This window comes from Aethalodelphis obliquidens, unplaced genomic scaffold (assembly GCF_003676395.1).
Source record: "Aethalodelphis obliquidens isolate GAN/ISIS:26980383/991018 unplaced genomic scaffold, ASM367639v1 scaffold127, whole genome shotgun sequence".
NCBI classification, from domain to species: Eukaryota; Metazoa; Chordata; class Mammalia; order Artiodactyla; family Delphinidae; genus Aethalodelphis; species Aethalodelphis obliquidens.
The window spans coordinates 1410658-1421496 of NW_020838071.1; positions in this window are offsets into that span (position 1 = coordinate 1410658).

Genomic DNA, 10839 nt, shown 5'->3' on the forward strand with positions numbered 1-10839 from the left:
AGATACTGTTTAGGACAGTTCAGCCTTTTGCATATATCTACCAAATGAGAGTCTGGGAAATACAATATTCAGTCTTTTAGTAATAGAAGCAAATTGCTACTTCATTAGCTTTCTTTGTAGTTCATTGAAAAGGTATTTGAAGGTTAACACTCAGGCCATTTATTGATACATTAAATGCAAAATGCAAAAATAAATTAAAAAGCATTGATAGCATAGTTTGAGAAGAACTGTGTGTTTGGTAGAATTCACCTGTGAAGCCATCTATTCCTGGACTTTTGTTTGTCGGGTTTTTTAAATTACTGATTCAATTCCATTACTGATAATTGGTCTGTTCATATTTTCCATTTCTTTTTGGTTCAGTCTTAGGAAACTTGCATTTCTAGGAACTGGTCCCTTTCTTCTAGGTTGTCTGTTTCATTGGCATATAACTGTTCATAGTAATCTCTTATGATCTTTCATATTTTTGTGGTGTTGGTTGTAACTTCTCCTTTTACATTTCTGATTTTATTGATTTAGGCCTGATCTCAATTTTTTTTATCTTTTCAAAGAATCAGCTCTTAGTTTCATTAATCTTTCTTTGTTGCAAGTTTTTTTTATTTTTTAAATTTATTCAAGTATAGTTGATTTACAGTGTTGTGTTAATTTATGCTGTATGGCAAAGTGATTCAGTTATACATATATATACATTATTTTTCATTTTCTTTTCCATTATGGTTTATCACAGGATATTGAATATAGTTCCCTGTGCTATATAGTAGGACTTTGTTGTTTATCCATTGTATATATAATAGTTTGCCTCTGCTAATCCCAAACTCCCAATCCTTCCCTCCCCTACCCCTGTTACCCTTGGCAACCACAAGTCTGTTCTGTGTGTCTGTGAGTCTCTGTTTCATAGGTAAGTTAATTTGTGTTGTATTTTAGATTCCATATATAAGTGATATCATATGGTATTTGTCTTTCTCTTTCTGACTTACTTCACTTAGTATGATAATCTCCAGGTCCATCCATGTTGCTGCAAATGGCATTTCATATTTTTTTTTATGGCTGAGTACTATTCCATTGTATATATGTACCATATCTTTTTTATCCATTCATCTGTTGATGGACATTTAGGTTGTTTTCATGTCTTGGCTATTGTGAATAGTGCTGCTATTTTTTTGATGTGATTTTAAAAGGGATCGTTTTTTTACATTTCCTTTCCGATATTTCATCGTTAGTGTAAAGAAATGCAACCAATTTCTGTATGTTTATCTTGTATCCTGCCACCTTCCTGAATTCTTTTATCAGTTATAGTAGTTTTTGTGTGGAGTCTTTAGTGTTTTCTATATATAATATTCTGTTATTTGCATATAATTGCAATTTTACCTCTTCCCTTCCAATTTGGATACCTTTTATTGCTTTTTCTTGTCTGATTACTGTGGCTAAGACTTCCAATACTATGTTGAAGAGAAGTGGTGAGAGTGGGCATCCTTGTCTTGTTCCAGATTTTAGCAGGAAGGCTTTTAGCTTTTCACCATTGAGTATTATACTGGCTGTGAGTTTGTCATAAATCACTTTTATTATGTTGAGTCATTGATCTTTTCTCTTTTTTTTAGTCTCTATTTCATTTATTTCTGTTCTGATCTTTATTATTTCTCTCATTCTGCTAACTTTGGGTTTTGTTTGTTCTTTTTCTGATTCTTTTAAGTGTAAGGTTAGGTTGTTTATCTGAAATTTTTCTTGTTTCCTGAGGTAGACTTGTATTGCTGTAAGCTACCCTTTTAGAACTGCTTTTGTTGCATACCGTAGATTTTGGATCATTGTGTTTTCATTTTCATTTGTCTCCAGATATGTTTTGATTTATTTGATTTTTTTCGGTGATTCGTTGCTTCTTTAGTCATGTACTGTTTACCCTCCAAATTTCCAGTTATAAATAAGTACTTTGGATATAATGTACAACATGATAAATATCATTAACACGGCTCTATGTTATATATGAAAGTTAAGAGAGTAAATCCTAAGAGTTCTCATGACAAGGAAAAATATTTTTTTCTGTTTCTTTAATTTTGTATCTATATGAGATGATGAATGTTCACTAAGCTTATTGTGATAATCATTTCATGGTGTATGTAAGTCAAATCATTTTGCCGCATACCTTAAACTTATACAGTGCTGTATGTCAATTGTAACTCAATAAAACTGGAAGAAAAAATGTGTATGGAGTCTCAGAAAAGATGAGTTACTTGTAACTCTAAAGTTTCATTGTCGATTTCCCTCTTTGTTGAGCAAATTTTCATATATGTAGAGTAAGTATATGGAAGGCTTGGCATAAATAAGAGAAATTTTATGGCTTAAGGAAGGCAGAATTATTTGACTTACGAAAGACAAGGCAAAATTAAGGAAAATAAAAGGAATTTTCAATTACAGAAAGTATCACTACATAGAGATTGGAACAAAAAATGAAACCTTCTGAATATTAAATAAATATCTGAGTGGAGGGAGGGTAACTTAAATAGTGGAAATTACTGCCGAGTTGAGTGGGGGCATCTCAGTAGTTAAAGAGTTTCCAAATTAGCCTAGTTTCTCAATGGGATGAGATGATTTCTTATATGAATGTGAAGGAGACAAGTGGGTGATCTTCATATATCCACACAAATCCCATGAACCCTACTTGCTGTGAGGGAAAAACGATAGAATATACTCATTCCATGTTGTGATATTGTGATTTATAAGAAATACATATTTGGTCTTCATTGGAGTTCCAGGCTCACAGCTCCTAAAACCCTTGGAACTTCCTGAATGATAAGAGGAATGGGAACATCTTTTGTTAAAATATTTGGTCTCTTGTCCTCAGTTCCTGAAAATGCTTCAGAGCCATGAAGGTGAAATGGGTATCCTGTTGTTCATAACAAGCCTCTTTCCACCAAAACTGGTTTATGTCAATGAGATGACTTTCAGAAAGCACCCAAGGATGGGGTGGGGGGGGGAGGGCTTGTTGCCAGGGGAATCAACCATGTGATTAGAAGGTTGGAACTTTCAGTCCTACTCCTTGAGGGGAGAAGGGTTGAAGGCTGAATCCATCATCAATGGCCAATAATTTAATCATTCATGCCCATGTAATGAAGCTCCACAAAAACCCAAAGGGAGGGAGTTCAGAGAGCTTCTGCATTGGGGAACCAGAATGCCTCCATGTGCCACCATGCCAGGTCTCACACTCCATGAGGACTGAAGCTCCTTTGTTCAGGACTTTGCCCTATGTATCTCTTCGTCTGGCTGTTGATTCCTATCCTTTAATATCTTTTGTACTAAATCAGTAATCCAGTGAGTAAACAGGTTTCCTGAATTCTGTGAGCCGCTCTAGCAAATTAATCAAACTCAAGGAGGAGGTCATGGGAACCTCCAGTCCGTAGCTGGTGGGTCAGAAGCACAGGTAACAACTTGGCTTTGCAATTGGCATCTGAGGTGGAGGGCAGTCTTGTGGGACTGAGCCCTTAACCTGTGGGATCTAATGCTGTCTCTGGGTAGATAGTGTCAGAAATTAGTTAAATTCTAAGATACCCAGCTACTATCAGAGAACTGTTGGTATTTCCCCACACATTGGAAACTGGGTGACCAGAACCCTTACATGTGTATTAACTTCACAAATGAGGATTGCTTTACCCCTGAAATTTGAAGATTTAGTTTTCTCTAGAACCCCAAATGTCTTGGATGCTTCCAGAAGCAGTACTGGTTACTTTTTCATCTGAGGTGCCACACCCTTGAGAATTTGTATAACATATCATTTCAAAATCAGTCTACTCAAATAGAAGTTAAAATAGATAACCAACAAGACCTACACAATAGGGAACTCTGCTCAATATTCTGTAATAACCTAAATGGGAAAAGAATTTGAAAAAGAATAGATACATGTATATGTATAACTGAATCACTTTGCTGTACACCTGAAACTAACACAACATTGGTAATCTGCTATACCCCAATATAAAGTAAAAATTTAAAAAAAACACTAGAAGTCTTCAGCTAATATACAAAATTAGTTGAAATTCTATACTTTCTGTGTTTATAATTTTTTCCTGCTAGAAACCTATTAATATTTCTATGTCTAAGATATAATGCATCTCAAAGGAAATGATTTTAACATTCTTATTTCTATTTGGCCTAATATCTATGAACTACATGTTTCTTTTAATGTGTAATCAATATCCATGGCTTTCAATAACAATTGAGAGTTTCACTGTGTAGCCAACATTCATTTTCTGTATACTGAAAACAAAAATGCCTTTTGATTTGAAAAGAGCAATTTACTAGCTTTTTAAGGCCTTTACATATGACAGGAAGGTGATAGTGAATGTTAACAGTAGGTATAAACTGTGTCCTCAAAATATACCATCCCTGCTTGCTGTCATCATTGTGTGAACCTAAATAATATTGAACCCAGTTCTGTTAGGATGAAATGTAGGTTTGTAGGTATTAAGCAATTTATTCTCTCTCTTCTTCTCGCTCTCTCTGTTACCTGTATCTTTCAGTCACTTTTGAAAAAGTATTTTATAGTCCCATGTATTTGTACATACCTCAGAGTTTATTGGTATATATATATATGTGTGTGTGTGTGTATGTGTGTGTGTGTAAATGTATGTGTGTATGTGTGTGTGTGTGTGTGTGTATATATGTGTGTGTGAATGTATATATATATTTGCCTCCACTATTCTCATTGCAGAGGAATATTGGAAACTTTACTATAAATCAATGAAGCTGTGAATTGGTTCAGCCACTATGGAGAACAGTATGGAGGTTCCTTAAATCAATGAAGCTAATTTTCAGTTGTGGTTATATGATTATTATTGTTTTGAAGTCACATATAGTATATTAATGATTTTTTTTCAGCCTGAGGAGCTCAAAATTCAAAGATACCATACAGTAACTTAACCATTCTTGTAAGAACCAAATCCTATCCTTTTTGTAAACAGTTTTTCCAAGCACTTTCGCATCACTTCACTGTCATAATGGCCTCCTTAAGAATCCTAATTTAATCTGAAAACAAATATTTTTTGAGTGCTTACTATGTATCAGGCACTCTTTGAGGCTCTAGAATTATAGATAACAATCTCTGTCATCAGGTTGCAGATAGACTAGTGAGGAAGGCAGGTAAGCAAAGAGTTGCACTAGTTGTGTGTAAATTCTAAATGACTGACTACATACAAAGTCTTGTGGGAGCAGAGTGGCACCATGCCTAATCTTACCTTGATCTTATCTGTGTTAGTTATTTATAGCTGTGTAACAAGTTAACACAAATTTAGCATTTTAAAACAATGCACTTTATTATCTCACAGTTTCCTTGGATTAAGAGTCCAAACAAGACTTGGCTGAGTCATCTGCTTAAGATCTCACACATTTTCAATCAAAGCATCAGCCAGACTTACCTAGTATATAGAGGATCATTTATACATGAAAAATAATACAGAATATTAGATATGTAAAATAAACTTTAATTTTACACATACAATGATGTTGTATGGTAATAGTAAATCTTGTTTATCTTCTCCTTTAAAGTAACATATGACTTAACTAAATTCTCCTATATTAAACTTTGTGAAAAAAATAAACTACAATGTGATCAGTGGTTTAATCAGACGCTTATGAATCCCCTTGTGTTTATTCAAAATATAGCCTTAGAAAAATGCTAATAGCTTAGCTAATGCTCAGTGGCATAGTAATGAAGTCAATTTTATTCTTTCAGTTAGACAATTGGAATATTAATATTTTACTCCCTAACTTTATATCAGTCAAAATATAATTACACTTATTTTGGCATCTAAATGTATTAAAACATGTCTTGATCACATATACTTTGTCTTGGTAGAAAAAATATTAGGAAAAAGGGACAATCATAAAATTATATCGCTGTCAAATAAGAAATACTGCTCTCAATCTAATGAATTATATTGAATTACAAATACTTATGTGGGAAATGTATCTACTAATGTATGTACTTAATTATATTGGTAAGCATATTGAAAAATGCAATAATGCACTTAAATCAACATCTAAGTCCACCTAGTTGGCTCTTATTCTAATTAAATGTGCAATAACTTCTTTGCTATTAAGAACCACATGTTGAAACCTGTAAAGTAATTAGGCCTCTTTTTGATACCTTTACATATGTATAACAGAAACATTTCTACTTTACACTGCTCTAAGGAAAGGCCATTTGTTTCATTTTAGCTCTTCTATTTGAACTTTCAAATAATATTGAAATAATTTATTTAAAAGCTCTTTGAAAATAGAAATGGTTCTACAGAACTCCCACTGAGATTCATAGAAATTCTAAAATTAAGGGAAAACCTACAAAAGCCCTGAAAATTCATACTCTCAGATGCTACAAATCGAAACAAATTTCTGCTCATGTGTAGACAGGGGCAGATTGAATAGAGGAACCTGGAGCAGAATCATGACCCAGTCTCTGAGGAAATGCACTTTCTGGGAGGAGGTATTGACAGACCCACACACAGAGCACACAAACACTGCACAGCACAAAGCCATGTACTGACACAACCCTGGGACTCTGTCCTCACTTTTGGTGCCCATGGAACATCTGCTCTGTGTAGTCCTGGGTTCCAGAGTTGGAAACCACCCGCATTGCTGGGCTTATCTCTATGGGGAAGGTAGAGGGATCAAGTATGGGCATCAATTATTATCTGTATGCGGGGAAGGCAATGGATCCTTGAGTTTGGACTGGGTTAAGAGAGGGTTCCAGTTTGAGCCATTTGCTGTGGCCTAACCAGCCCTTTCCCACCAAATCTTGGGCCTATCTTTAAGGTATAACTAGACTCGCCTTTCCCCCTGGTAGATTTCTCTTCTGTGCCTTTTCTGTCTACAAATGGTTGTCAGAAACAATTCCATTATGTTCATTGCTTCCATGAATTTGACTATTTTAGATACTTCGTATAAGTGGAACCATACAACATTTGTCTTTTTGTGACTGGCTTCTTTCACTTATCATAATGCGCTCAAGGTTTATCCATGTTTGTCTCATATCCAGCATTTCCATGTTGTCTCCGATTCTAGCATTTCCTTCTTTTATAAGGTTGAATTCTTATTTTGAAGGTTTCCTTCTTATTTAAGCAATAATATTCTGTTGTATGAATATACAACATTTTCTTTATCCATTTATCCATCAATGGACATTAAGCTTGTTTTCACATCTTGGCCATTGTGAATAATGCTCCAATAAACATAGGAGTGCAGATATCTCTTTGAGATCTTGATTTCAATTCTTTTAGATATGTACCCAGAAGTGGGATTGTAGAATCAGTGGTAGTTCTATTTTTAATTTTTTAAGGAACCTCCATACTGCTTTCCATAACGGCAGTACCTCAAATACCTTATACTAAATTAAAGAACATTAGTTCCTATTTTCCCACACTGGTGTTAATTTTATGGACCCATGTACTCTTGAAGCAAACCATAGAATATGGGGAAAGACTGTTGCAAATTTTTAAGTTTGCCATTTCAAGTTGAATTCTCAATAAATTTATCATTGTGTTCACTCCTCCCAACAAAATTTAATTAAATAGGGAATGTTAATGAATGAGAAAGAGCATGAACCCTGCGCTTAAGTTTGTCACAATCAAGTGAAGAGGGCAAACTTACACAGTGCTTCCCCATGGAGTAGGTACCTCCTCCAGGTGGATGAGAACAGCTTGCTGAGCATATATCAAATTTGCAAGAATAAGAAAAATACATCTCTTGTTTCGGTGGATGGAGCCTTGTGCTGGGACAACCTTGCCCTCAACAAGATGTCCCTTGTTAGGCATAATCTTTACTAGTGTACATGGCATCCCAGAACATGGTTACTAATTTCTGTAATACAGTCAACCAGACAGACTGACAATTTCTGGAATAGAAGAATGCATTTCTGTATGATGGTAGAGATGGGGATAGTTGATTAACAGAGGAGTTTGATCAAGGAAGATGAGTAGAAATTTGCCAATAAAATACTGAGATGGCAAGGGGCAGATGTGCTTGGGAGAAGACTGTAAAAAGAGCAGCTAAGCATGAAATTCCATAGACACTTGAGTGGATAATTCTGAGAATGGTTTACAAGAAGTGTCAATAAATTGGTTGCATGGGTAGGACAAAATGGAATTGAGGAGACCAGTAAATTTTAAATTGAATAACAGGTTTTGTTTTACTGAAAGCAGGAACTCAGTGAAAGGTATTGATCACAGGCAAAATCTGTGTTTTAGAAAGGGTCTCTGGATCCCATGTTGAGAGTACATTAAAAGTTTGGAGAAAGAAATCAGAGTCAGGCATACTGGCTAAGAAGCTCAGGCATTCTATTTCTACTGCCCTTTGGTTTTCCTTCTGTGATTCTGGCAAGGGCCACAATTTGATTACTAGCAGTAAAAACAAAGAAGGATGTGAGAAACAATAGTGGAAAAAGCAGTGAAAGTATTGCACTTGGAGAAAGGAATAGGAAGAAGGACAGAGGAACAAGGGACAACTGTAAAGATGAATCTGGATATAAAGATTAATATTCCATAAAACCCAGCAATCCTACTCCTGGGCATATACCTAGAGAGAACCATAATTCATAAAGACACATGCACCCCAGTGTTCATTGCAGCACTATTTACAATAGCCAGGACATGGAAGCAACCTAAATAGCCATTGACAGACGAATGGATAAAGAAGATGTGGTACATATATACAATGGAATATTACTCAGCCATAAAAAGGAATGAAATTGGGTCATTTGTAGAGACATAGCTGGACCTAGAGACTGTCATACAAAGTAAGTCAGAAAGAGAAAAACAAATATCGTATGTTAACGCATATATATGGAATCAAGAAAAATGGCATAGATGATCTTATGTACAAAGCAGAAGTAGAGACACAGATGCAGGGAACAAATGTATGGATACCAAGGGGGAAAGGGAGGGTGGGATGAATTGGGAGATTGGGATTGACATATATACATTATTGATACTATGTATAAAATAGATAACTAATGAGAACCAACTGTATAGAACAGGGAACTCTACTCAGTGCTCTGTGGTAACCTAAATGGGAAGGAAATCCAAAAAGGAGGGGATAGCTGGGACGAAGTGAGAGAGTGGCATGGACTTATATATACTACCAAATGTAAAATAGATAGCTAGTGGGAAGCAGCCGCATAGCACAGGGAGATCAGCTCGGTGCTTTGTGTCCACCTAGAGGGCTGGGATAGGGAGGGTAGGAGGGAGGGAGACGCAAGAGGGAGGGGATATGGGGATATGTGTATACGTATAGCTGGTTCACTTTGTTATAAAGCAGAAACTAACACACCATTGTAAAGCAGTTATACTCCAATAAAGATGTTAAAAAAAAAAGGGGGGGATATATGTATACGTATGGCTGATTCACCTTGCTGTACAGTAGAAACTAACACAACATTGTAAAGCAGCTATACTCCAATAAAATTAATTTTTAAAAAGATTAATCTTAATATCGGTTTGGTTGATATTCACAGTTGAAAGAAAGCAAATTTTAATTTACTTGCAGAGCAAATTGGTGGCATTTTTAAAAATAGAAACTCTTTTTTTTTTTCCCCCAAGAAATGGCAACAGTGGGGAGGAAAAGTATTAATTTTATCACCACAATGACTTCTGCAGTCTAGACACAGTTTCCTGGTATTTGCTGAGATAATGTCATACAGCACACCACATTTTTATTAGGAAACCCATTTGTATGTTTTTCCATTTAAGTATACATTACCTTCTCAAAATGTCTGTGGAATCATCTCTGACGCATGCAATTAAGTTGGGTTAAGATTGTGTTCAAATTACTGAATTTTTCACTGCAGGCTTACAAATTTTTTTATGAATCTTTCACCTGCACTGAGTTTTCCAACACATTCCCCTGAGTTAATTATTATTAATAATTCAATTACAATTATTCTTTTCAAAATAACAGCAATTATTCTGCCCTGGTCATGTTATATATAATTTTTTAAAGTCAAGTAGTCATCTTGAATGATTAATGGCCTTTTTCTAGAGTACGCAATTTAAAATTTTATAATTTCAGTTTAGCTCTCATTTGCCTATCTAGCCTTCAGACTCATGTAATTTGCCCACAGGATCTAGGCTCAAGGTAAGAGAATAAGTAGAATTTAAGATCTGTAAGGGAATATGGATATCTGTCTAGGAGAGTATCTTTTTATAAGATTGACGTTATTTGTATCTAGAGGGCATTCACAACATGTCCAAGGTTACCCAGATAATTAGTTGCAGAGCTAGGATTGTTAGACCTTCGCGGTCTCCTAGGAGTTTCGACTCGCCCAGGAAACAACAAGAGTCGGAAGCCGATGCAAAACGCAAGAGGTTTATTGAAGGCCGGTGCACCGGGGTTCCTTGGTCCTCACGCAGGAGGTCGAAGAAGGAACCCTTTTGGGCGCGAATATGTCAGTTTTATAGGTTCCCACTGCCCCGTATGTAAATTATAGATTTGGTTGTGTTCTCCTGCTGATTGGTCCCGGCTTAGGCTCGGACCAGAGAGGGAACTTGTCCCTAGCTGCCTGATTGGTCTTTGACAGACACCTTTTTTACATTTTGTTATCTCCCTCCTTCTCCCCAGCTGCCTGATTGGTCTTTGACAGACACCTTTTTTACATTTTGTTATCTCCCTCCTTCTCGGAAGGGGGCCGGACATCCTGGAAATTTACCCATTGTCTAAGAAGCCCCTACTGTCTGGAGAGTTCTTAATCATTAGCTGGAACAATGTCCCTCGAGCCCCACAGGATTAGACCTTTTCTGCCCATTAAATTTTGTGTCCTTCCTTTCTGGGTCATTAATAGTTGGTCTTCTTGCAAAGTTGCATGCA